Below are 27,357 nucleotides of genomic sequence, written 5' to 3'. Positions count from 1 at the left end.
CCAACACTCTAAAGACAGAAATTGTCAAGTCCAGTTGGCCTGCAGCGGCCAGCTTGTGCTGTCTGATCGGTTCTGTGTGTGTGTCTGGTAGCTGGGTGATTCTGGGTCAATCAGGCCAACTCTTTTTGACTCAGGTTCCCTTCTATAAAGTGGGGATAAACATTTCCACAGATGGCTTGGGCAATGTTTGACATGGAAACACAGGTCGTATACCTTGATCCAGGGGACAAACTCAAGTTAGGCCACCAAAAAGACATTAGAAGGAGAAGGAAACTTTTTTTAAACCAAATCTTTTTGTTTCTTTTTTTATTGAGATACAGTTCACATAACATAAAATTCACCATTTAAAAGAGTACAATTCAGTGGTTTTAGTGTATTCACTATGTTGTGCAACCGTTGCCACTATCTAATTCCAGAACATTTCCATCGGAGAACAGAACATTTTGAAAAAGAATTTAAATGTGTAAATAGTTTCTCTAAATACAAAAGTGATGAGCAAGGTATGTAGAGAAGATAATGCCAATTCCAGGAAATAAGTTAACATATTCTTTAGGCAGAGCTAGGAAATCAGAGCAATATAAAGTCCCAGCACAAAAACATCTGAGACAACATTGATAAACCACGCCATAACAAGAGAATAACTACACTTGGAATAGCAAGAAGAAATCTAAGGGAATTGCACAAAAGCAAACAGGCTAAAATAAAACAGGAGGGATTGCAGTCAGATATGTGAAAGAACTTCCTGACCATCATAGGGATAAAATGTTGATCCAGGGAGGTCTGGAAGCCATTGCCCAGAGATATTCAGAAACATGATACATATTTCTATTTGGTGTCCTAATTGCACAAGAGAAGGAGTTTTCTCTTCCTCAGAATCTTTTAGGAGCAAAAATATCCTTTAATATATATTTGATCCCCCTCAAAAATATATATTAACTCATATTTGTTTTTAACAGTTTTACATAATCATATCTGGTACTATTTTCCTAATGTTATAGTAATCATTATAATGATTATTTTATAGAAATATTTACTAATATTTATAGAACATCTCTTAGGTGCCACACACTTTTGATACATGCTCATAAGCACCTGCAAGGTAGTAAGAAGACTGAGATGCAGTGTGTTCCAGTGATCTATCTCTATCGTGTGGCTAATCAATGGTGTAACAGGAATTCAAGGAAAGTTTGGCTGACTTCAAAGCCAAGACGCTTTCCCCTACATTAAACTGCCTGAAATGTCCAAGGTTTAGGGTTTTGGGGGTTTTTTTGGTGAGTAAGATTGGCCCTGAGCTAACATCTGTTGCCACTTCCTCTTTTTTCTTTTTTTTCTCCCCAAAGCCCCAGTACATAGTTGCATATCCTAGTTGTAAGTCATTCTAGTTCTTCTATGTGGGATGCCACCACACATGGCAGACCTGTGTAGGTCCACGCCCAGGATCCAAACCTGCAAACCTCAGGCGGCTCAAGCGGAGCACACGAACTTAACCACTCAGCCACGGGGCTGGCCCCCAAGATTTACATTAACAAGTTATGTCTTTCAAGCATTCTGTAAGCTCCTGGAGGGCAGAAGCTCTGCACTTGACTTCTGTCTTTCCCGCATCTGCCCCTGCTCCACATCTAATCACCCAGCCAATCTAGTTGACTCTTCCTTCTCCTAAATATATATTAAAGATGTTGATTTCTCTCTATCCTTGACTCCATTACCTTCCAGCCAGCCACAACCATCCTTCACAGGGGGCATGAAGACCACTAACTTCGTTTCTCTCTTTCCAGGCTTGCCTTTCCATGGTCAACTTTCCACGGTCAACTTTCCACGTTGAAGCTAGAGAAAGCTTCCTAAAATGGCTCTGCATGGCCTCCCAAAGCTCTCTACACTCATAATTCAGTCCCAGGCCTTTGCACTGCCGTTCCCTATACCTGAAATGGCATCGCCCACCTTCTTCACCAGGCTAACCCCTACCTGTTGTATGCAGTCCTCCTGGGTTCAGCTTAGACACCACTTTCTCACCTTCCTTGATTGCCCAAGGCCGCATTTGACACTCCTTCTCTATACTCCTGTAGCACCCTGTGTGGTCACACTGTGTCATACACATGGCTGTTGATTTATTTTCGCAGTGACCGTGAATTTTTCATAAATGTCTCCTCAGCAGATACTCACAAGTCGTATGTTCCCAATAACCGTATGAATGGAAAAATGTATGGTAAGGGTCTGGACTCAAAATCAGTGCTTAATAAATGCTCACTAGCTAAATGAATGCATTGGTGAGACTGTGTAGGTTCTGCTCCATATTAATTGAGGATCCTCTTCTCTCTAGGCACTCAAACCTCACTTCAGACAGCAGAGCCAAAGTTCCGAGAAACAAAGGATGGGAAGTGTTATTCCTCTGCAAGCAGGAGAATGTTCCATGACCACTAGGTAATTCTCTCTGTTGTTGTTTATATCCAAAACTGCTTTTCTTAAACAATTCAGGCTTTTGGTCAGTCGCCATTAACAAACGTACTAACTCCCTGTGACAACAGATTAATTTTGGTTTAATGTTCTGAATACAAAGCAAGGGGTATTGGTGTGTGATGTGCACTTTAATGAGGTCACAGCACAAAGATGAGGAAGATAATTTAATTTGCTTTCTCTGGTAAGTCAGTTCTCCTGAGGAAAAACAAATTCTCCCTTAGGATGTCAGTGCCTTTCCTGGCATCTTCCCTTTCTCTTTTGCTTTTTTCTTTCCTCCTCTTGATCCTTGGAGGGGTGAGTATTTATATTTTAAAGATGATTAGATGATGATGTTGGGACTGTGAGAGAGTTGGTGGAGGAGGGCAGAAGACAGCAGTACTTTTAAAAGGAAAAACAAAAGCGGATATGCCTCCTCCCTTGACTTCATAAGTGTTTCAGGATGTGTCTTTGAGAAAAGGAAAGAAATGCAACTTGTCTTGTCATTTAGATACTGCAATTGCCAGTCTTTGTGTATATAAAGAAGATTTGTGACTCAGAGTCCAGCACAGTTGTCCGCACACCCCCTTTAAAGGACGTTGTATGCTGACTGGTCCGACCCTCAGTGGTCTCCTATGCATTCCCTGGCTCTGCATCTGGGATCTTAGAAATTAGCAAGATGAGTAGAACAGGAGAAGAGGAGATCCAGCAACAGGGGCGGGGGTGACTTCAAATACAGCAGCGGAAGCATGAGGAGAAGAACATACTTCCAGGAATTAGCAAAGATAAAAAATAATTGAAATACACAAAATGAACAAAATGCTAGGAGACCAAACTCACTTACTAAAATGCATGGCCAAGGTGTTCTGAAGGTCTTGTTAGTCCTTCAAGTATCACAAATCAAACCCATTGCCTTTTTTGCAAATTGTGTGGGACTGTTATTCTTTTATGATGCTTTCTTGAAGGAGAAAAATAAAAGTCACTACTTTTGTTGGTCTCTGTAGCAACCCCAAAGAAACATTTGGTCATTTCCCCCCAGCTCTTGGTGGAGAACCTCTAAGTGCTTGGACTATCATTCCTGTTAAAACTGTTTTTGTTTATTTGAGGCCTTAGCCATGCCAGATAGTTTATGCCAACAGTGTGATTTATGGTGGGGGCCTTGGGCTGTGTGGTATCAGTTTGAACTCTGGGGAGCTGGAGACTGAGTCACTAAGGTCAGTCATGTGGATGTCTATGCCTATATGATTGGCCCCCTGTAAAAACCCTGTACGCCAAGGCTCCTGTGAGCTTTCCTGGTTGACAATACTGCATACATGTTGTTGCACATCATTTCTGGGAGAATTAAGTGCTGTGCATACAACTTCACTGGGACAGAACGACTGGAAGCTTGCACCTGGTCTCTTCCAGACTCTGTCCTATGAGCTTTTTCCCATTGCTGATTTTAATCTGTATCCTTTCACTGGTATAAACCATAACTATGAATATAACAGCTTTGCTGAGTTCTGTGAGTCCTCCTAGCAAATCACTGAACCTAAGAGGGACCCCCTCTTGGGGATCCCCAAATACAATTATAATTATGGCCAAGGTCACTTATAAAGCCAGACTGTTGTTTGCTTGGCAAAAATTCAGATATTCATACACCCCTGCCTGCACCATCCATCTAAATCCAGGAGCCTAGGCTGTGCCCTTCACCTAGGGTCCGTGCTGCAGAGCCCAGAGAGTATCTATCTTCTCACTGTGCCCATGTGCCCATGTCTCCCTGTCCCAACCACAGTCTCCCTGTGACCTTCCCAAGAGGCATCTCCCTTCAACCAGTTAATCAGGTCCCTGTCCCCTGTTGCAGCCTAGCCAAGATAAAGAGACAGTGTCACTATTAACCAGCTGAGAAGCAAACACCACATCACAACTACAGTTTCAGATGAATGGTTGTAAGAAGGGCAGTGGCCTCCTTATGTTACCAAAAGTTCGGTCTCTCATCCCAATGCCAATCCAAATAACAAGAACAGAATCTTGAGTGGAAAAGGAAAGGCTTTACTTTGCCAGGCAGGGGTAGCACAGCAAGGGCTAGTACCTCCAGAATTGCTATCTCCCTTTTAGGAAACAGATAGGGGTTTTTATTTGGGGTTTTAGGTAGGAAAGGGGCAGGGGGCGTGGATTTCTTGGTCAGTGTTTTCCCATCAGCCTGTGTCTGGGGCTGCTTCCAGTGGAGGAGACAAAGGATTTCTCAGAGGAGTGTCCTTGGCTGTTTATCTCCATGGTGGAAGGTAGACTCTGATGTCAGGAAGCCAAGGAGTTGGGCCTGGGAAGCTTCGGTTTCTTGATATTCTCTGGACATTGGTTTCTCTGTAAAAAAGAAACTTGAAGGACCTGTGATTAGCTACAGCTTTAGTGGGAGCCCAGCTTGAGGCCATCTGGGCTTTAACAATTTGTAACTTCTATTTGGTTGCAAAGTTCATGGAGTCAGAGGTTAAAGAAACGGATATTTACATATGAGTGTAACTAAAGAACCAGGGAAAACGGAATGTGTGCTTTTAGTTTTAACCCCATATACGCTGGGTTCACTGTAGGGGAACCAATATCAGAGCTAATATTAACTAAGAGCTGGTAACACTTATTTGGTTGACACATGCTACTGCTGGCCCATGGACAGGTGATCTGCAGTCTTATTAGCTCCTTTCCAAGCTGCAGCACAGCATGGTAACCATCTGTCTCAGTAGCTCAGAGAGCAAAGCCTGGGACCTTTGGGGAGTGTGCCTCATTCCAGGGCTGGCCTTCTTCCTGACTAGAGTGAATATTAAACCCTTTCTGTCTGTCTTCCCGGCCCCAGTTTGTTAATATTAATGGTCTGCCCCTCCTCATTAGGACTCAAACATTATCACTGGCAAATATAATTCCCATTTTGTTTTCCAACAGATCATTGAGATGTTACACCTGAGCATCCTGGCCAGACCTGGGAGCTGATCTTTCTCTGATTTACTTTATGGTGCCCACCTGCTTGTCTGCCTCCTGGGCCTGTTCTCTTTTCACTCGAGGTTGCAGAGCATATTGGCCTGGTTTCCCACCGATTGTGTCCTCAGAGTGCCCTCTGTCTGGAAGACCTGAGGTGGGAATTGGCATGTATTTTCACACTTGTGAAGAGAGTAGGCCCAAAATATAAAGGACCCTGAGATTTCTGCTTCACAACAATCCCATAAAGCTGGCATTTTTATCTTAATATTTTTACAAAGGCAAGCCCCAAGACTCGGAGAGGTTGAATAACTTGTGCCATGTGACACACATGATAAATGCCAGAGCTGGGATTCGAGCCCAGTCTCCCATGTGTTCAAATGCCAGACTCCTTCTGGTCTCCAGTATTGCCTCTCACTGTGAACTAACCTATATGAGGGTTCTCCATCTAACTGCATGGCCTAGTGCGGGAGGAGCATAGACTCTGGGTCCAGGTGACCCTAGGGTTTTCGACTGCTCCCTCCTATGGTGGCCCTTAAAGGCTTTCCTAGGAAACGGCTGATCAGTGCCTCCTTTGCAATCTCACAGCGATTTGTTCACATTCAACTACTGTCGTAAAGATGTGTATCAGGCTCACTCAGTACTGTATCAGATTCCTTGACAGGTCCAGCCTCACCTTATTGATCTTAGTGTCTTCAGCTTCTGCTTTTATGCCTGCACACTGTAGGTGCTCAATAATGAATCTAACTATTAATGAACTAACTTGTGTCATATCTAGAATGCTCGAGAAGTAGATGTAATTGTAGTAGATGGCTCGGGGGCTTTGGGAACTAGCAAAGTTTCAGGGGTTCTCACCCAGTTGGCCAGCTGTTTGGGGCACTTTAATTTCTCTGAACCATGGTTTTCTCATCGGTAAATTCTGATCTTAGAGTATTGTCATGAGAATTAAAGGGGGGAGAAGTTATGTAAAACACAGCACAATGTCCAGCACTCTGGGGTACTCAGCCAAGTGAGTGCTCCTTTTCTCCTGCCTTCCCTTTCAATACTAATTTAGGGGGTGCCCTTGGAAGGTGGAAGTCCTTTAGAAAGCTAGAAACTCCAGGGATTCAGAGCTTCCTCCAGTCTCTGCTATTCTTTGGCTATAAGGTCAGTAGTCTGAAGTCATTAGTGATTCACTCATGAGTCTTAACAAACTAATAGAGCTCCTAAAGGTACTTTAGTAACATAAGTGAAGGAATAATTTATTCTGTGAATTTGAGAAAAGTCAAACGACAATCTAGATAGCTCAGGCCCAGCTGCACACTCTGTTTTCCTCCTTCGTGGCAGGATGAATTTTAGCCTGAATCATCTGAATAATTGCCTTTGCTCCTCAAGTTTCTAAAACACATCTCTCATTTCATGGGCATAGACACTATACAAAAAGGTATTATTTTAACCTCCTGGGGAAAAAAACCCACAAAATCTCAGACAATATCGCATAGTTCCTTCAAAGCAAAGCTGAAAGATGGCCTCCAGGTCTCCAAGCTTTCCATCCTCTCAGCACATTTAAAGAAAGTAGTAAGTGATGCTTGCTCAGCAAGCCAAGGAGTCAAAAGAAAGATTTCTTGGACTCTCAAGGTCTGGTAGTAGTGCTCTTTAATTCAGAGAATAGCATGAGGACAGGCCCCATGGGCAGTGAAGAGCTGCAATGGGTTGAGGACAGGGCTCAATTTATAAGGCATGGGTATGTGAGTTATTTCTTTACAAGACAAAGGAAAGATCATGTAAAAAAGTTGTTAAAATGGTATCAGAGCAGGTGGGGGTCTGGTTATCAGGTGGTCCTATAACCTGAATCAGTCAAGATGTCCTGTACATCTCGGAGGATAGTATAGATTGGCATGTGGACCAGGATGCCTTGGGCTTCTCTCCCTGGGGCAGCCTTGATCCTCATCATAAAATCCCCCCTGAACCCATTTGGCCCCAAAATCCTTTGGGGATATGGACAAGGGTCCATCTTCTATAACTACTTCTGGCTGTACAAGCAGAGCTGTCCCTAAATGGGGCCATAGGGGTACAGGCAGGAAGTTCAGTGAACTGGAAGGTTGCGCTCGCGGAGTCCAAGGCTGACAAGGTATATAGATCCTCTGGAGATGAGAGAATCGTTTGATGAGAAGTGGTCCAGGAGGCAAAACTTTGTTGACATGTGGAAGACAATGAAATAGACAACAAATTATAATAAGAAATATAAGCAATATGATTAACCCAATGAATAAGGCTTTGATAGTAGTCCGGAGACCTGGACCTGACCAGGAGTCCAACCAATCATTTAGGGATAGGTAGGGTCAGACATGGATTTCATTTTGTGACTCATATCAGATAGGAGGCCAGGGATATTTTGATGGTAGCCAGGAATATAGACAAAACATTCAGTTTTTATAATGGCACAAGTGCCCCCCTGTGTTGCCATCAAGACATCCAGTGCCATTCGGTTTTGGAGGACCATCCTATGCATTTGGGATACTTCTAAATCAAGCAGCGAAAGTCTATGTTGTGTATCATTTAATGCCTTCATGGCAAATTTGTTCAGGGCTTCCATGTGCCAGATGACACTTTCGATTCCTAATTGGGGAAGGAAAATTGAGGCAAGGTGATCATACCAGTGGAAGACAGAATAGGTCCAGCATTCTTGTAGGTTGGGTAGGTTAGCAGGAGGATATAGTAAATATAGTTCTACCTTGTATCCAGATGAAGCCTAGGGTACATCGTCCAATCCATCCAGGTGGCAACCAAGGCCATAAGTTGGAGCCACATAACCATTGAGTGCTGTTAGGGGCTAACCAATGTATGCTGGGCTGTCTATCCCAATCAGTCCCAAACCAATCAGTATTTTTTAAGGTTATTATATGAGAATACATGTAACGGGGAATTTGTCCCATAGGTCGGGTGCTATTAGGCCACATATCACAAGTATGATTGGTTTGTTCCCAACATAGAGTGGCCTTTTACTGAGTTGACCACTAGTAGGAGTGAGCCAAATATATTCGTTCCAAATTTGATATAGTCCATCCTGTGTGTATCGATAGGTTGGGGACTTTGCCTTAGGAACTCGTTGTTTATGATCCACCTGTGACAAGGCAAATTTATTTAGCATTTGGGAAGTAGAGTTGAAGGAAAAGGTTTTATCGTGGCCAGGGAGCTCCCAGGTGTCAGACACAGATGGCCACAAGGAGACATTATGATTAGCAATAGATGAATCTTATAGAAGAGAAGAGACTATACTTCTACTGAAACATAACTTTTCTCTCTAAAATCACCCTCATTTCTACAAAAGATAGCCAAATTAAGATTAACTCATTTGCAAAATAAGTGTAGTTCCAATAAAACTTGGTCAAATTATTTACATAAGTACAGCAAGAATAGGAATTGATCAGATAGGCTCTTTTAAATCTGCTTTGCTGGAATTTTTTATGAGGAATCTCAGATTGAACTTTAAAGACATCTTGAGGCCACAAAAGCCAAACCAAGGACTTGCATCAGATTTTTCCTGCAATACCTACAGATTTGGGTGGATTCCTGTCTTCTCGAGGTCCCCCAGAATATTTCGAGGTTCCAGGCACCTGCCAGATAAGCGACATTCCTTACTTACCAGGTAAGATTTCTGGAATCTCTGTAAACAAGGTTCCAGGCCAATAGTTCCTAGGGGCTTTATTCCAGAAAGTCAACCATACTCCTCAAAGGCTGTATTGTCATATCTGAGTCTGTATGTTTCTCTCAAATATGACATTCCACTCAAAGCCTTGGTAAGATAACCAATGTTTCCAAATGCGTCCTGTCATAAGGAGAACAGATTCTCATTGAACTTATGCAAATAACTATTTTGCCATGAAATAACCATGCTCACTCACTAAGTTTCCAAACTCTGGAGGAATCAGGTAAGGAGAAAAAGATAAATGTTTCAAGTCTGCTCACAAAGGTATAATTTCACCAAATTGCTAAAAGTCATAGCATAAGAGAAAAGAGAAAAAGATTTCCTTAAATCTGAGAAAACAAAGCAAAACATCAAAAACACCAATATTTCAAACAAAAGTCATAAAAAATTATAATCATCCTCATCAGTTCATACAGTCCTTTATAATGAATTCTTGATCTTAATCTTCTGCTAGCAGATTTATGAGGTCATCGGTTTCTCCATTAGAATTCTGTAATTTCTTACCCAGTTCAGTTTTACCATCTGAAAGTTTATCAGAAACTTACATTCCAGAGTAAATGTCAGAGTCCTTTCCATGAATCTCTCTGAAGATGAAACATATTTGCAAAAGCTTCAGAGTAAAACAATAACTGTCGGTAAATGAGAAAAGACTTAAAAATGACAATTGACAAAGAAACTTGGTTATTTCTGTTACATACAACACTTTAAGATAATAATTATAATTATGGCTGACTACCAGGACAGATCAGAATTTTAGGAATGTTATATAATTTTAAAACATTTATATCAATAGCATTCACCCACATAATACCACCTAAGAAAGTTTATCATCACTTCTTTGACAGTGCTTCCCATGTAGTTTTATAGACCAAATAAGCTTAATTAGTTTAGTATTTTCTTCCTTATAGGAAGACAGAGCAAATTTCTTTGAGAAGTCTCAGGGGCCCTCAAAATCCTCAGAGAAATTTTCTTCTTTCTACCAGGTCAAAAGAAAGCCTTCATTCAGGATTTGAATATTTTTTTGAGGGAGAAGCTTGTCAAGAATATCAAAAGGTTTTAAAACACTTGCTCACTGCAAAACAATGCTCAGGTATATATTCAAAATGACAACAGAAACAGTCAAAAAATCTTAGAGAGAGCTCAGTCTTCTGAACATACGGAATTATTTTAACAAAACATAGATTTTCTGTCTTTTAGGTAGACTTACTCAAAGAAACACCTTTTATAACCTCTTTATCAGGAGCAGACAAAAAGTTCAAGAAAATTATCGTTTTGAGAGAGAAAACCAAATTTTGATTTTTCCACCAGCTTATTTTAAGCATTAAAACTCAATTAATTGGATTTACTTTAATCTTAGCCAACTTGACCAGCATAAAACTCCCTTCAGAATTTCTCCTTCACAACATTCTAACAACTTTCTTTTTACATTTGGAATTTGTCCCATGCTTTCTTTCTTCCCTTCTAGTACTTTAGGACAAATTTTTCTTTCTTAATCCAACAAACAAAGACACTTCCATTCTTTGTACCCTCTTTACTGATAACATACATTTTAATTTCCTTACAGAGCTGTTTTCCTTATTAATTTCCAGTAGCTTTAACTACATATATTAATTAGAATTTTTAACCCTTAACAGACCCTAGTAAAAACTAAAAAACTGAGCAATTATGAACCACTTTTTATATCAGCATCTTAAACACTTTTCATAATTACTAGGAAACATGCTACTTCACAGTAATAAAATACAGGTATGTTTGCTAATAGATCCAGACATCCTTTAGCCTCTCTGCAATAAGAAGCCAAAAGTACATTAACTTAGACATGTTCAGCAATAATGTTTCAGTGTTCTATCCTATCCAAAAATGACCCAGATATTCAACAGATTTTTATCATTTAACTTAACTTGGCAAAACTCTAAAGTTTTAAGTTACCAAAAAGAATTTGGAAGCTGTTATTTCCCCCAAGTATACAGACCATAAAACATAATTATTGTACCCAAAAACTCTTACCCATTTTTATTTGTTTAAATCACTTGTTTCCAACAATTATGTTCAGATTATCCATGAAAACTTCATGAGACATTAGACAAAATTAGCTATCATTTAAAGCTATTATTTTGCTGATGAATTTCTAAAAGACAACATGAGCTTATTTGACTAGTAAACCCAGGCTACATGTCTGCATCATATCGAAATACTGACAATTCTAAGGACATGCCTATTTCAACCAAACCAACAATCTTAAACAAGCTTTTGTTTACCAAAGATTAATTTATCTCATGTTAACTTGAAAGACACTGGGTTAATTTCTATTACATTTAGAATTTATGTAAGCACTTAATTTAAGCCAATTAAACAGACCTCTTAATTTTGGCCATACCATCCAGAAGTAAAAATATCACACACATCTGACATACATATAGACATACATAACACAGAGTCTCCACAGCTATTTTTTTTTAAATTACTTCCATGAATCAGATACAGTAATACAAAGTTCACCAGTTATGAATCCAAATTTTGTTTTAAGCCTTTTTACCTATATTTGTGGAGAAGACACTCAAGATGCTAGATTTTTGGCAAGGGCGCTCTTATGGCTGTTTTTCCTTTTTCCCTTTTTTTTCAGTCCTAGAGTTAACTACATCACAAAGGCACAGAGAAAGCCCTCAAGTTTTCTCCAAGATGGAGTTTCTGGGGCATGACCCATCCAGTTGAAAGTGTTTCCAATTAGTTAAAATGCACCCAAGGGGTGAGTCTCCAGGGATGCTTGGGGCATTCCCCATGGTGGTAAAGCACCATCAGTGTCTGGTTGACAGCCGGCCAGAGAAGGGTGCAGAGCCCGACTGCGAGTATCAACATAGTTATAAGATTTAATCAAGTCCCACTCAGCCTGGGCACTTAGTCCCTGAGCCAGCACCAGGTAAGCCAGGGAAGCAGGAGGAGAAGGCCTGGAGTGGGCTGGGGGACTGGGGCTCCCAGTGCCAGGGTTGAGAGTTAAGTCCCTGGCAAAAAGTTTTTTGAAGTTTTCAATTTTACAGAAGGTCTACGTTCTATTCAGGTCTAGCCTGAACTTAACCCCAACTTGATGACAACAGAGAAGATGACGAACAAGACAGACAAAGAAAGGAAAAGAGGGGATTATGCCTTGCCCTCATGGCCTCTTCGCCAGGGTTATCAAGATAAGGGTCACATAACAGTTCCTGTGCCAGGCACACAACCCAGCAGGACAGTTCACAGAACAAATCACAGGTCCCCTATCCTCATAAGTGACTCAGTAGGTGCCTAAAATACTCAACAAGTCAACTGCCAAGAGAGGGCACCCCACTTGGGGTTGCCAGGGTGATCAGGTCCAGAAACCAGAGTGGGGGGACTCCCAGAGATGGAGCCTTTGACTCTTTAAAGATTTCTTTGTTTCTCGGTTGCAGAGCTCAAAAGGAGACCAAAATGGCCACTGTAACTTTAAGAGAGATGAAAGAAAAGGTTCCATTACCTTGAAATCCCCCCTGAACCTAGGACAGTGTCCTACCCGTTGTTCTGCCCATGGGGTTCCTATAGCAAAGGGTGATGTGGACGTCCCCCTGCATTGCATCCCTTGTATATCTTCCCTATTATACCTGGCAGTAATAGATGCCTGATGAATAGTCCCAGAGATAAAAGAAGTATAGAGAAAAATAGTGAAGAATTTTCTGCCGGTCTGGGAGACATTCTACCCAATTGCGTCCTGGAGCCGTTCTCCCAGGAAGGTGTTCCCATACTCAACCAAAGCTTAGAGTCTGGCACTTTCCTTGGACTGGAGTCTCAATTGGGACCTTCCTGCAGTTTGGAATGTGGTCAGGAGCCATAGGGAGGAATCCCAATCCAGCCTTAGGAAAAGAAACCTGCCATGAGAGTCTTGGAGATTGGCGACCGTCCTAATGACTTAAGTGGTCGACCTGCGCCCATGTAAAATTCATATATTAGAGATAGGATTAAGAGGGAATGGATTAATTCATTCTTCATCACCCTCAGGCTTAAGATACTAATTCTCTTTGGGCTGAATGCCATGGTTTTCCCCATAGAGTAGCCACGGGCAGCAAAGTTGGATTCATACAGCTGTCCAAGAAGGTTTCCAATGAATAAGTGAATTTAGATCCATCCTTGAAAAAGAGGAAGGCACAAGGAAGAAAAGCACACTTGCCAGAACTTCAGCTCACAAGCCAGTGAAGCAAGATCCCCGTACGGGACACCAGAAGAAATGATGTGGGCTCGGCAAGCTGAGTCGTCAACAGAAAGACTTCTTGGACTCTCAAGGTCTGGTAGTAGTGCTCTTTAATTCAGAGAATAGCATGGGGACAGGACCCACGGGCAGTGAAGAGCTGCAATGGATTGAGGGTAGGGCTCAATTTATAAGGCATGGGTATGTGAGTTATTTATTTATAAGACAAAGGAAAGATCATGTAAAAAAAGTTGTTAAAATGGTATCAGAGCAGGTGGGGTCTGGTTATCGGGTGATCCTATAACTTTACATATGAATCAATCAGGACGTCCCGTATATCCCAGAGGATGACATAGATTGGCATGTGGGCCAGGACACCTTGGGCTTCTCTTCCTGGGGCAGCCTTGAGCCACATCAGCGAGTGCTGCTTAAAAGCATCTAGGCTTTAAATAGAAACAAAAAGCTTGCAGTTGCCCATTTCTTCCCTTTTATGTAAAAATAAATGACACTGATGTAATAAGGAGGTAATCACATGGTAAGAATTTTCATGGTACCCATTCCCCAAATGTCAGATATGCTCGTGTTTTTTAAACCTTAGCATTTTGTACTTAGGTAAAGCAGAAAAACAAAAAGGTCAGAACCTCTATTTTTTATTGCCAAGTGACAGTGGTGCTACTAGGAAGTCACGAATTCATTCATTCATTCATTCAAGTTTCTCAGACCCCCTCCTCTGCACAGAGTGCTATGCTCTCCCAGGCTAACTTCTGAAAAAGTTGTGCACTGAGGCTCCATGAGGTGACTGGTGCTGATGGGGTGAAGAAGCTACAGGGAGAGAAATGGAAATGACGACGCCTGGCCTGCCTAAGTCACAAGAGTTATTTTAGGAATTGTGTGAGATAATGTAGAAGGCACTACTTCAAAAATAGTGGAGTATGCAAATATATTAGTATAATCCAATAAGGAAAGAGAAACAAGATTGTGATCAGCATAAGGCTGTATATAAATGCTATGCGCCAAATTAACAGATTCAGACATAGGTCCTCCGCAAGGCTACACAGCAAAAAATCACTCCACGACTTGGTAGTTGGAGAATAATCCTTGTCAGAGATGGAGCTAGAGTGGGGTTTTCCATTTGTCTTGATCTTCCATTTGTCCTTGACTTTTGGGTCAATGTGTATTATTCCAGAACATCCACATTATAACCTATGATTTGTTGAAGTATCAACAAAAGGATACTGGAGGGAAAGGGGTATTAGCCCCATTTTACATATAAGAAAGTCAAGGTGAAAGGAGGTAAGTTTGGTGACTTAATATCACAGTGCAAGCCAGCCCAGAAGGTGGGAACCCATACGGCTGGGCAGTGGAGCTGGAATGACTGCTAGCAACAATAAATGCCAAGATTAGAGGGAAGCCCTATTTGTTCCACTACTGATTTTGTAGAGGAGGACACTGGAAGGAAATGGAAGTCTGCAAATTACCTACAGAGTTCAGTCAACAGCTGAATGTCTCTTGCCTCATCTCAAGTGACTGAGAATTCTCAGCACAGCAAATTCTGTTTTAACCTGATTCCTCTTGATGGGAGTGTATTTCCTAATTCTAGAGTCCTGTGGAAGGAAGTAGGCATTAGGCTAGGAGCTGGGAAACCTCAGATCCATTCTTACTTTAGGACTCTTGTGCTTTGTGACTCTAGAAAAGTCCCTGAAATTACCTTTTGTGGGATCAACCCTCTCTTATGTAAAAGAGGAAATAATACCCATACCTACTTGCCTCACCAAATCATAGAGTTATCATAAGAATGCACCAGGATAACATATGTTAACACAAATGACTAAAGTGCCATACAAATGCAAGGTATTTTCTTAAGACTGTCTGTAGGAGCTGTTTTAGGACAGAATAACACATGTGATAATCAGTCAAAAGATTCCAAACCAGGGGGGCCAGCCTGGTGGCGCAGTGGTTAAGTTTGCACATTCCACTTTGGTGGCCCAGGGTTCGCTGGTTCAGATCCCTGGTGTGGACCTATGCACTGCTTATCAAGCCATGCTGTGGCAGGCATCCCACATATAAAGTAGAGGAAGATGGACACAGATGTTAGCACAGGGCTAATCTTCCTCAAAAAAAAAAAAATTCCAAAACAGGGGCCGGCCCAGTGGCATAGAGGTTAAGTTTGCATGCTGTCTTTCAGCAGGCTGGGGTTTACTGGTTCAGATACCGGGCATGGACCTACACACTTCTTGACAAGCCATGCTGTGGTAGGCACCCCACATATAAAGTAGAGGAAGATGGGCATGGATGTTAGCTCAGGGCCAGACTTCCTCAGCAAAAAGAGGAGGATTGGTGGCAGATGTTAGCTCAGGTCTAATCTTCCTCAAAAACAAAAATTCCAAAACAAAATTCTGACAGGTGCTCTAGAGATAGTAAAGAACTAGGACAGGATCTCTTCATTGCAGAACAGGCATCAAGCTGCAGAGAACAGTGAGCAAGCCCAGGCGAGCTCATCCACCACAGGAGCATCCGGTGACAAAGGTTGAACGCTTGGTTTTAATCTTAGGAAATGTAGAATTTCAGAGAATTGGGAAATGGTCAGTTAGGTCACAGATGAATGGGAAGGCAAAAAGTAGAAGAGAATTCATTCCCATTAGGAGACAGCATGTTAGCCCACAAGAGCAGAACTTTGTGAGCTTCCCTGCTGTGCCCCAGGGCCATGCTTCATCCATGCACCACAGCCATTTGCTGAGTGACTGAAGAGACGAGGTGTGGCATGAGCAAGGGGAAGGGGTGAAACAGCATGCAGGCTGGTCTTCATGACAGTGCCATGGGTGTCTTTTCCTTGACAACTGGACTACAGCTTGTGATGGCTTTATCCTTGGGCAAGTGAGGAACTCTTGCGATAGAGGCAGGAGTGCACATGTGGGCAGTTTCAGGACAACTTGTCTTAGGCTGCTCTGGCCTTAAACAAAGGTTCTCAAGCCTCCAAGGACAAAAGAGAGCATGAGTCACCAATGGGACAGAGAACAGTGTCAGCAGGTATAGCTGAGGCATGGATGCAATTATAGTAAAAAGTCTTGCTAAATGCAGGCCTTTGTTATATTTGCTGCATTTTGTCTGTTAATTTACTTGGATCACGGTGCTTTCACCAAGAATAGTGAGATGGAGTGGGACTTCTGGACAGTGTGAGGAGCTCAGTGGACCCTCACCCCAGTTAAAAAAAAAAGACAAAAATATTTAACTGGTGAAAATTATAAAACACAACCATTTAATGTTTCTGGAAGTTGATCTAAGATCATACAGCAAAATGAGAAACATTTATTCAAAAAAATCTAACAAAATTGGTAAGAACAGGGAGAGTCTGTGGCACGACTGCTTTCCTCTCTCCCCCTCCAACCCCCCACTCCCAGCTCCATGTCACAGAAGCTCTTACTCCAGGAAAGCAAGCCGAGAAGATGGGGGCTCCCTTCACCCACAGCTCCCAGTTTTAGGGCTACAGTTTCCTGGGAGGGGCAGGTCACAGGCATCTCTCATCCATCCCCACCACCCACCCACAAGCTCTGTGTTACAGAAGCTCTATTCCATGACAGAGAAGAGCAGAGCTCCCTTCCCCCTCCCAGCCCCACTCATGGGGTGGAGGCTGTACACCAGGCAGGACAACGCTGGGGTCCTAAGAGCAACAACCAGCCCCAGATCCCACTCATAAGGTGGAAGCTTTATGCAGGGAGGGGCAAGCAGAGAAGACAGGGGCTATAGTCCCTTCAGCTCCCACTTGCAGGACAGAGGTGTCACTCTGGGAGAAGCAGGCCACCATCCCTGTCTCCAGCCCTGTCTCTAGTGCAGAAGCACAGAGGTTCTACCCAAGGGGAGAGGTAAGATTGGAGGACTGGCAGCTCCACAGCTCTGCTGAGGGGCTGATTTTACTTAAAAGTGTTGAGTATAGGAGACCAGAAAATCCACCCCCAAATACACCTGTTTGGTATATTTGGAATATGTATTTTGAGCTGATTATTTTGAAAAACAGCAGACACAGGAGAAGCTCTGAAAACAGAGTAGAAGTTACCCTTTTGTAAAAGACATTTCCATTTATAAAGCAAATCTCCATTTGTCAGGGTGTCTCCCTCTCTGTACCAGGAAGGGAAGGATGACTCTGAGTCACAACAGACTCTCATCAGTGGAGAAAGCACTGACTTAAATTTCCATGACAAACCTTATCCTTGTTTACCATACTTTTCCTGGCCAACTCCCCATAACTGGCTTCCCCTACGCCTTTCTTTCTTTTGTCTTTAGTTGATGGTATTTAGGCCTGAATTCTAAGCCATCTCTGAGTGACTCATTTTTCCCTGGATACTTCCCATGTATACATGAGGTATACATGGAATAAACTTTTGTTTGTTTTTCTCCTGTTTATCTGTCTTTTGTGATAGGGGCCCCAGCCAAGAACTTAGAAGGATAGAAGGAAAATACTTTCCTCTCCTGAATGAGGAACTCATGTCTTAAGGTGTAGTCAAAAACAGTAATAATCTTACTACTGTAAGACAATTAAGAGAAGGCTAATAGGTTTTTGAAACCAGTACCAAAAGACAAAACAGCAAATCAGCTAGAAGTTTAACAGAGAACCAGGGAAATAGACAGCTCAATTGTACCCTATTAAGATCATACATCTCCCTGGGGATCAGGGAAGCTGTGCATATGTGCCAGGCTGCACCCACTAAAGAGCAACCCCTGTGGGCACATGAGAGCCACTAGTCTCCACTAGAAAATGTGGCAGAATGTAAAGTGTCCCCCATACCACTCACAGATCCATCAACAAAGGCCTCATCCCTTACTGGTGTGGGGGACTGAAATTGGCCACCCCAAGATATGTTTCTTTGGCATGAGGATGATTTGGGGCTGATTACTTTTAAAAACTGCAGACTTGAGAGAAACTCTGAAAAGTATAAGTTACCCTTTGTTAAGAGACATTTACATTTGTAAAGGAAATCTCCATCAGTAAAGATGTCTCCCTCTCTGTACCAGGAAGAAGGGGGATGAGCTTATCTCTAGAAACTCTTATCAATGTGGAAGGCAAGGACTTAAATCTGCATAATAACCTCACTCTTGTTTACTGTGCTTTTCTGGCAATCTCCCATAACTGGCTCCTCCCACCCCCAACATCCTCCTTTGTCTTTAGCTGAGGATGGTATTTAAGGTAAGAGCTTCTGCCATTTTGGTGAGTTACTCAATTTTCCTGAGTCTCTCCCACGTATACATGTTATAAAGCTTGTTTAATTTTCTCCTGTTATTCTGTCTCATGTCAATTTAATTTGTAGTCTGGCCAGAAGGACTTAGAGTGGGTAGAGGAAATGTCTTCCTCTCCTACAGTTTAGCAACTTAAACGGGATAAAATTTCACTGCCTGGACACTGCTCACTCCTGGACTGCTGCAGCCAAGAGATCCTGGACCCCTGACAAGAACCAGCAAAAGGTAAGAATTCTTACCACATCAGTCTCCTGGATCTCTGCCTGCAGGGTCCAATGGAAGTGAGAGTAGTGAGGGGTTTTTTTGCGTTTCTAAATTTAGATTAGCAGGAGAAAATTTTGGTGAGGCTAGCTTCTTGGACTCAGTGACTCTAGGATTTGATTGATTACTCATTGGTTGTAGATCCTTTTCCTCCCAGAGATAGTATTTTTCCTTGTCTCTGTCTTTTTTTGTTGTTTGTCCTAAGGCACAGGCATCCGTATAAGCCTGTTGTCTGGGAATATGCGCATAGGTGGAAGCTGTTGCTAAGGGCATATTGGAAGCCAAAAAGGCTGCAACTTTGGTGGGCATGGGTCGAGCAGTTAAGAGCCATTAGGGCACTCACCACCTCAAGAATTCTCAAGTGAAAGGGTGAGTTAGTCACAGAACAGGGTAGATGACACAGTTCCCCCGCCAACTTCAGGAAAATGTCCGTGCAATGACGAGGTACTCTGTAAAACACACACAAACCCCAACCCCATGGCACCTCCCTCCTAGGTGGTATTCTGGCTCCAAGAGACCCAAGGCTTAGCTAAAGCTGGTAATGTGCATATTAGATGAGCTTCGTTCTTCTGTCTTGTTCTGTGTCTTAAGAGCTTGGCTTTATGACCTTTCCGGTCTCCGCCATCTGGAGGATGCATGTACCAGCACACATCTTGGCAGCCAGTCGAGTAGACTGGGGTTCTGGGACACATTCTCTTTGTCTGGCAGTGTCGGCTCTCAGGGGAGTCTGTCACAAGTGGTCCCAATTGCTTTCATAAGGGGCCTTTGTCGTCTCAACCTTCGTTGCTTGCTGTGCAATGAAGGCCTTTACTTAGACTATTTTTGGGAGTGAACTTTCTGGATCTCTTGTGGGGATGCCTCTTGTGTCCATAGTTAAGCTTGTTGGTATGAGTCACTGTTAAGATCCTGCTCATCAATGTGCCCAGACGATGGATCATTTAAATTGGAAAAACTTCTAAACTGGAGAAAAATTTGTGGGAGCTCCCATCATAATTTTTATTGGTAGCTATGAAAAGGCCAAATTAAAAAGGAAATACACACACAAAAAAAATGACTAGTCTTAAGAGCCTGACTCAGGTTACAATTGAATTGAGAAAATATAAAAGTGTAAGTGTTGATAAGATTATACAGGTTGGAATGGTTGAGCTGATTTTTTTATAAAGAGGTTATATCAACTTTGCCTGAGTATGTTTTAAAATGTCCGACTGAGAACGTTTCCCCTATCCGAAATTATAAGACCAAGACCTATTGATAAAGTCCTAATGAAAACTATAATAAGAGGTATAAGAGTTGATGGAATTCAGATGTAATTTTGTAGAAAATTGATATATTTACAGGTTTTATGTAAAGTGATTGTATCTCTTTTTGCTTGATTGTATTGTGTGGATAGACATTGTCTCACTGGGGAATGTTTCCCCTGCCTGACTGTAAGACATTTAAAGGTGTGATATATTGTCCTGAAAGATTTTAGAACATACAAATATTTGATTCACCTCAAGTTAAAAATTTCCCTGATATAAAGAAGCAATTAGAAAGGTGTAGCTGGAGGGGGTGAGTCAGCCTCTTTCTTCATGTTCAGGCTGTAATCCAGTTCTTTGGGGAATTGGAAGCAACCATCTTTGTCTTGCAAATCCCTGCAAGGCCAGAGGGATGGTTCTAGAGGGCAGTTTAAGGTTCACCTGTCTTTTTGCCAACCCCAGGGCCTACCTTGTTCCTCCCAAAATGCTCCTAGATATAGAGACAAAAGATTGAGACATTAGAAACAGATAAGGCAAATATGCCCCAGAAACTCCATCTTGAAGAAAACCTGGCTGGTTTCTCTGTGCCTTTATGATGTAAATTTTCTGCTCTCATTTTCTCTAGGACCTGAGAGCCATTCTTTTGAAATGCAAATGTTTCTCAGAAACTGGTGAGTTTTGTATTGCACCTAATTCATAACAAAAATTTAACATCTCCGTCTGTGTCTACCTGTGTGTTTATGTGTGTCCATGTGTGATATTTTATCCCTGGACGGTATGGCCAAAATCAAGAGCTCGGTTTAATTGACCGTTAGTAAGTGCTTACGTGTCTCTCAAGTTAAGATGATATGAAATAATCTTCGGTAAATGAAAGCTTGTTTTAGTTTGTTGGTTTGATTAAAATAGACATGTTCTCAGAATTATCAGCATTGGATACAATGCAGACATGCAGCCTGGGTTCACTAGTTTAAAAAAACACCTCATGTTTTCCTCGTTACAAAGTTATCAGCATGATAACTTAAAATGATAGCTGATTTTGTCTGATGTCTCAAAGTCTTTATGGGCAATCTAAATAATTATTGGAAACAGGTAAACTAAACAGATGTGGAAAAGATAAGAGTGTTAGGTGAACTTTTAACAAAAATTATGTTATGACGTGTATCTAAAATAACTTCCAAAATCTCTTTGGTAACTTGAAACTTTGAACTTTTGCTAGGTTAATTTAAATGATAAAACTCACTGAGTATCTAGATCATTTCCAAATAAGATGAGATATTAGACTAATTATTAAATGCAAGTTCATCTACTTTTGGCTTCTTGTTGCAGAGAGGCTAAAAGTGTTTGGGTCTATTAGTAAACACGCCTTGTGATTTATTACTTGAAGTAGCATGTTTCCTAGAAATTATGAAAAGTGTTTAGAATACTGATATAAAAGACAGTTCGTAGTTGCTTACCCTTTTAGTTTTTGTTAGGGTCTGTGAGAGTTAAAATTCTAATTAATATATGTCATTACAGTTACTAAAAATAAGACAAACATCTTTGTATTCAAGGAAAGTAAAATGTATGTTTTCAGTAAAGAAGGTAAAAAAATGGAAGTATTTTCGTTTGTTGGGTTAGGAAAGATAAATTTGTCCTAAAGCACTAAAAGGGAAGAAGAAAAGCATGGGACAAACTCTGAATGTAAAAAGAAAGTTATAGAAAGTTTGTGAAGGAGAAATTCTGAAAGGAGTTTTATGCTGGTCAAGTTAACTAAGATTAAAGTAAATCCAATTAAGTAAATTAGTTTTAATGTTAAAAATAAGCTGGTGCAAAAATTAAAATTTGGTTTTCTCTCAAAGGATAATTTTCTTGAGCTTTTGGCCTGCTCTAAGTCTACCTAAAAGAAAATCTGTTTCACTAAAATAATTTCCTATGTTCAGAAAGACTGAGGTCTCTCTATTAAGATTTTTTGACTGTTTTAACTGTTTCCCCTTGACTGTTTCTGTTGTCACTTTGATTGAATAGAGTGAGCCTTGTTTCGTATTTGACCAAATGTTTTAAAACCTTTTGATACTTTTGACAAGCGCCCCCCTCCAAAAAAAAGTTCAAGTCCTGAATAAAGGCTTTGTTTTGACTTGGAAGAAGGAAGAGAATTTCTCTGAGGATTTTCAGAGGGCCCCTGAGACTTCTCAAAGAGATTTTCTCTTCCTATAAGGAGGAAAATACTACACTAATTAGGCTTATTTGGTATGTTAAATGACATGGGAAGCACTGTAAGATGAGTGGCGATAAACTGATGTATGCATTATGTGGGTGAATGCTGTTGATATAGGTGTTTAAAAATTATATAACATTCCTAACATTCTGATCTGTCCTGGTTGTCAGCCATAATTCTAGTTATTATCTTGAAATGTATGTCACAGAAGTAGCCAGGTTTGTCAGTTGCCCTTTTGAGTCTTTTGTCCTTTGCAGACAATTATTGTTTTACTCTGAATCTTTTGCAAATGTGTTTCATCTTCAGAGAGATTCACGGAAAGGACTCTGACATTTACTCTGGAATGCACATTTCTGATAAACTTTTAGATTATAAAACTGAACTAGTTAAAAAATTATGGAATTCTAATGGAGAAACTGATGACCCCATAAAACTGCTAACAGATGGTTAAGATTCAAAAAATCGATTACACAGGACTGAATGAACTGATGAGGATGATTATAATTTTAGGATTTTTTGTTTAAAATATGGCTGATTTTTTAAATGTTTTGATTTGTTTTAGGATTTAAGGAAAACGTTTCCTCTTATTCTAACTATGACTTATAGCAATTTGGTAAATTATGTTTTTGTAAACAAAATTGAAACATTTATCTTTTTCTCCCTATCCGATCCCTCCAGAATTTGGAAACTTACTGAGTGAGTGAGTATGGTTATTTCATGGCAAAATAGTTATTTGCATAAGTTCAATAAGAATCTATTCTCCTTATAACAGGACACAATTGGAAACATTGGTTATCTTACCAAGGCTTTGACTGGAATGTCACATTTGAGAGAAACAGGTACAGACTCAGATATGACAATACAGCCTTCGAGGAATAAGGTTGACTTTCTGGAATAAAGCCCCTTGGAACTATTGGCCTAATACCTTGTCTACAGAGATTCCAGCAATCTTACCTAGTAAGTAAGGAAGCTCACTTATCTGGCAGATGCCTGGAACCTTGAAATATTTTGGGAAACTCAAGAGAAAAGAGGAATTCATCCAAATATAAGTAGTGCAGGCAAGGCCTGATGACAAATCCTTGGCTTCCTTTCCTGGCCTTGAGAGGCCTTTAAAGTTCAATCTGAGATTCCTTATAAGAAGTTCTAGCAAAGCAGATTTAAAAGCGCCTATATGACCAATGGCTATTCTTGCTGTACTTATGTAAATAATTTGGCCAAGTTTATTGAAACTAAACTTACTTTGCAAACCAGTTAGTCTTAATTTGGCTATCTTTGGTAAAAATGAGGGTGATTTAGAGAGAAAAGTTATGTTTCAATAAAAACTACAGTACACATTCATGGATTTTAGGTTCTAGTTCTGATAACTGTCCTTGAGGGTTTTATTTTCTATCTGTGAACTGGACTGGATCCTGAATTCTTCTAGTCCCCTTAAATATCTGGCTACGAATCTCCAAACTAATGTTTTCAATTGTTTCCCTCATTTTCATTTGGAATCATTGAGAACTGAACCTGCCCTTTTTCCTGAAGCTTTGCAAACTGAAACTGAACAACTTGATATAAACTTAAAAGAGATTCATGTCTGTTGCTTGTGTAAGCTGTAAGCCACTCAGAAAGATACACCCAATGACATCATCACAGAAATCTCAAGCTGCAAAAGATGCTTCAACCCTGACATCTAGAGATCTTGACTGGCTGTTCCCTGGGCTCAGGAACTGGTTTATAATTTGCTCCAACCATTAACCTTGTTTTTTTTTTTTATTTCCATATAAATACTTCTTATTAGATACCTGATTGCTTGCTTCCACAATATAGGCCTAACTTTGGGAGCCACCTGCATCACTGCCTTTTAAAATGAATTTAACTGGACTGATCTATTATCAGGACTAAGAAATATGTTCAGTGAGATGAAACAATCTACCACCCAGCTTCTGGACTATGAAACTTCCTAAAGTTTCAAAGGACTGTGAAACTTAAAAGTTTCAAAGGCAGGACTGTGGGGGATTGGAATTGGCCACCCCAAAGTATATCTCTTTGGCATGAGGATTATTTGGAGCTGGTTACTTTTAAAAACCGCAGACATGAGGGGCTGGCCCCATGGCACAGCGATTAAGTTTGCATGGTCTGCTTTGGCGGCCTGGGGTATGCCAGTTCGGATCCAGGGTGTGGACCTATGCACCACTTTCTAAGCCATGCTGTGGTAGGCATCCCACATATAAAATAGAGGAAGATGGGCACAGGTCTTAGCTCAGGGCTAATCTTCCTCAAAAAAACTTCAGACATGAAAGACACTCTGAAAAGTAGATGTTACCCTTTGTTAAGAGACATTTACATTTGTAAAGGAAATCTCCATCAGTAAAGGTATTTCCATCTCTGTACCAGGAAGAAGGGGGGATGACCTTATCTCTAAAAACTCTCAGCAATGCAGAAGGGAAGGACCTAAATCTGCATGATAACCTTACTCTTGTTTACTGTGCTTTTCTGGTAATCTCCCATAACTGGCTCCCTCAACCCCCAAAATCCTCCTTTGTCTTTAGCTGAGGATGGTATTTAAGGTGAAAGCTTCCACCATTTTGGTGAGTTACTCAGTTTTCCTGAGTCTCTCCCACGTATACATGTTACAAAGCTTTGTTTAATTTTCTCCTGTTATTCTGTCTCATGTCAATTTAATTTGTAATCTGGCCAGAAGGACTCAGAGTGGGTAGAGGAAATGTCTTCCTCCCCTACACTGGTTTAGGGGAGGAAAGTTTTCCTCAACCCTCTTAGGGTCCCTGTCTGGGTTTGAGAATTAAACTGACAAAGACAGATTAACAGGAGAAAAGCATACACATTTATTTAATGTAAGTTTTATGTGACTTAGGAGCCTTTATAAGGAAATGAAGACCCAAAGAAACAGACCTGAGTATTTTTATGCTAAGTTTGATGAAAAGTCGACAGTTGTGGAGGAACATGAGAGGTCAAGGAGTATGAGGTAAGTATAGTAAACTGAAGGAAACTTAGCAAGGCCGGTTTGTTAGGATTCTTCTTGGTGTCCCCTTGTCCTCAAGATAAGGATGCTCCTTTCCTCAGGTATAGGGAGGGCACCTCTCACATGAGAGTTTTATAACCTGCTTCAGGGGAGAAGGGTGAAGTGAAGGTCAGAGTGACCTTCCTGTTTCTACTATTTTCTCAGTCTTTCAGTTTAAAATATTCAGTATGCCAAGGTGCCATATTTTGGGATAGTGTGTCCTGATCCCCATCACTGGCTAAAGAAGCATAAGCACAACCTCTAAATAATCATGATTGAATATTAAGCTATGCTGACCTAGAATATATTCTAGGAAACTAGGCTTAAAAATAAAAACAAGGAGGAAAAAAATCTGAGCAGTGACATCAGAGACTGCATACTGCAAGGAAAATATACTTCATAGAATTAGTCTAGGCAAGACATTAAACAAATAAACTAACAAAAAAACAGCAACATCAAGAAGCCTCAGAGGGAGTGTGAAGCAAATTAGAATCAAGAGTTGCTACAATATATTATCTAAAATGCCTAGTGTTCAACAGAGAGTTATGAGCCATGCAACAAAACAAGAGAGTGTGATTCTTGTACAGTTAAAAAAAAACAGGCAGCAGAAACCACCTTAAGGGAACCCAGATGTGGGACTTAGAAGACAAAGACCTCAAAGCAGCTATTATAAATATGTTCAAAGAATTAAAGGAAACCATGTGTAAACAATTAAAGGAAAGTTTCATGACAATGATTCATCAAATAAAGAACATAAATAAAGAGATAGAAGTTATGAAAAAAGAACCAAATGGAAATTCTGGAGTTGAAAATTACAACTGAAATGAAAAAGAAAATCACCAGAGGGGCTCAACAGTAGATTTGAGCTGGCAGAAAAAAAGAATTAGTGAACTTGAAGATAGATCATTCAAGATTATACAATCTGAAAAATAGAAAAAATAAAAGAATGAAGAAAAATGAGCAGAGCCTCAGAGACTCATGGGACAAAATAACATGCACCCACATGAAAATAGTGGGAGTACCAGAAGGAGAGGAGAGGGAGAAATGAACAGAAAAACTATTTGAAGAAATAACTACTGAAAATTTCCTAAACATGATGCAAACCATTAATCTACACACCCATAAAGCTCAGCAAACTACAAGTAGGATAAATATGAAGAAATCCACACCAAGGCATGTCATAATAAAAACACTGACAACCAAAGCCAAAGAGAAAATCTTGAAAGCAGAAAAAGAAATATAAGCGTACTCCAGTCTCTTGACACTGCATTGTTTCTCACTGGTCTCAATTCATCCAATCTTGGGTAGCTCTGAAAATGGGGCTCCACACACTAGCTGAAAAATATAAACTTACTCCTGGGTCCTGTTTTGTGGTCCCTTCTGAGAGGGCATCTACTATGGACATGCAAGAGTTTTGATGCAGCCCTTCCCCCTATTGCTGCCCTTTACAGGCTATGTAACTTGAAGACAGTTACTTATTAGCCTCTCTGAGCTCACTTTCCAAATCTCTAAGTGCACCTCATATCCCTACCTTGTTTTACTATTGTAAGAATTAGAAACAATATATGTGCAGTGTTGTGACTGTTGGAGTTACTGCAGAAATGATGATAGCTGATCTTGGAAGAGAGTGGTTATTATGTGCTCAAGTTTGGTGTGGTGCTCCAGGAGATGAATGCCAGCCCTCAGAAGTGCAGAAGTGAGGAGTGCAAACCATTGGTTGAGTGAGCACCATGCATTCATGGCCTCCAAGGGCACAGCAGTGCCTAGCAGCATGCGTTGTGATAATTTCTTCTTAACAATGACCTTCAGCACTGCCTTGCTCTGGCCCAGGCACTGTCACTAGGGCCTCCATTTGTGTAAATAAGTCATCCTCACACCTCTCAATAAACCTGTCTGATAGGTATGATGATGCCTTTTTTACAGGTAAAAATGTCATTGAGGCTCAGAGGCATGAATTAACCTACACAGTGTCACATAACATATAAGAGGCAGAGCTAGACTGTACACTCGGAGCCCTTTACTGGCAAATAAGAGCTCTTGTCCCACACTCTGCTGCCCCTCAGATTCACTCATTTATCCTGTATGTATTGAACACCCGCTGGATGCCAAGTACTGGGGCTGTCAGGACTAGACTCTGCATTCATTTGGACATTTCCATGTAATATTAGCTTTGGC

The 27,357-nt window shown here is 40.9% G+C and overlaps 2 long non-coding RNA genes across 3 annotated transcripts in view; one reads left to right on the top strand and one right to left on the bottom strand.

Annotated features, from left to right (window-relative positions):
• The window catches only part of LOC138921999 (uncharacterized), a 183,889-nt gene that overhangs the window by 73,826 nt on the left and 82,706 nt on the right, over positions 1-27,357 (bottom strand). The gene's annotated exons all lie outside the window — the stretch shown is intronic.
• On the top strand, positions 18,571-20,701 carry LOC138922000 (uncharacterized). The gene is made up of 2 exons (XR_011435091.1): positions 18,571-18,710; positions 20,610-20,701. It is a non-coding gene; the product is annotated as an uncharacterized lncRNA (long non-coding RNA).

The sequence above is a fragment of the Equus caballus genome, chromosome X (genome assembly GCF_041296265.1).
Source record: "Equus caballus isolate H_3958 breed thoroughbred chromosome X, TB-T2T, whole genome shotgun sequence".
Taxonomy (NCBI): Eukaryota; Metazoa; Chordata; class Mammalia; order Perissodactyla; family Equidae; genus Equus; species Equus caballus.
This window is presented reverse-complemented; position numbering and strand designations above follow the sequence as displayed.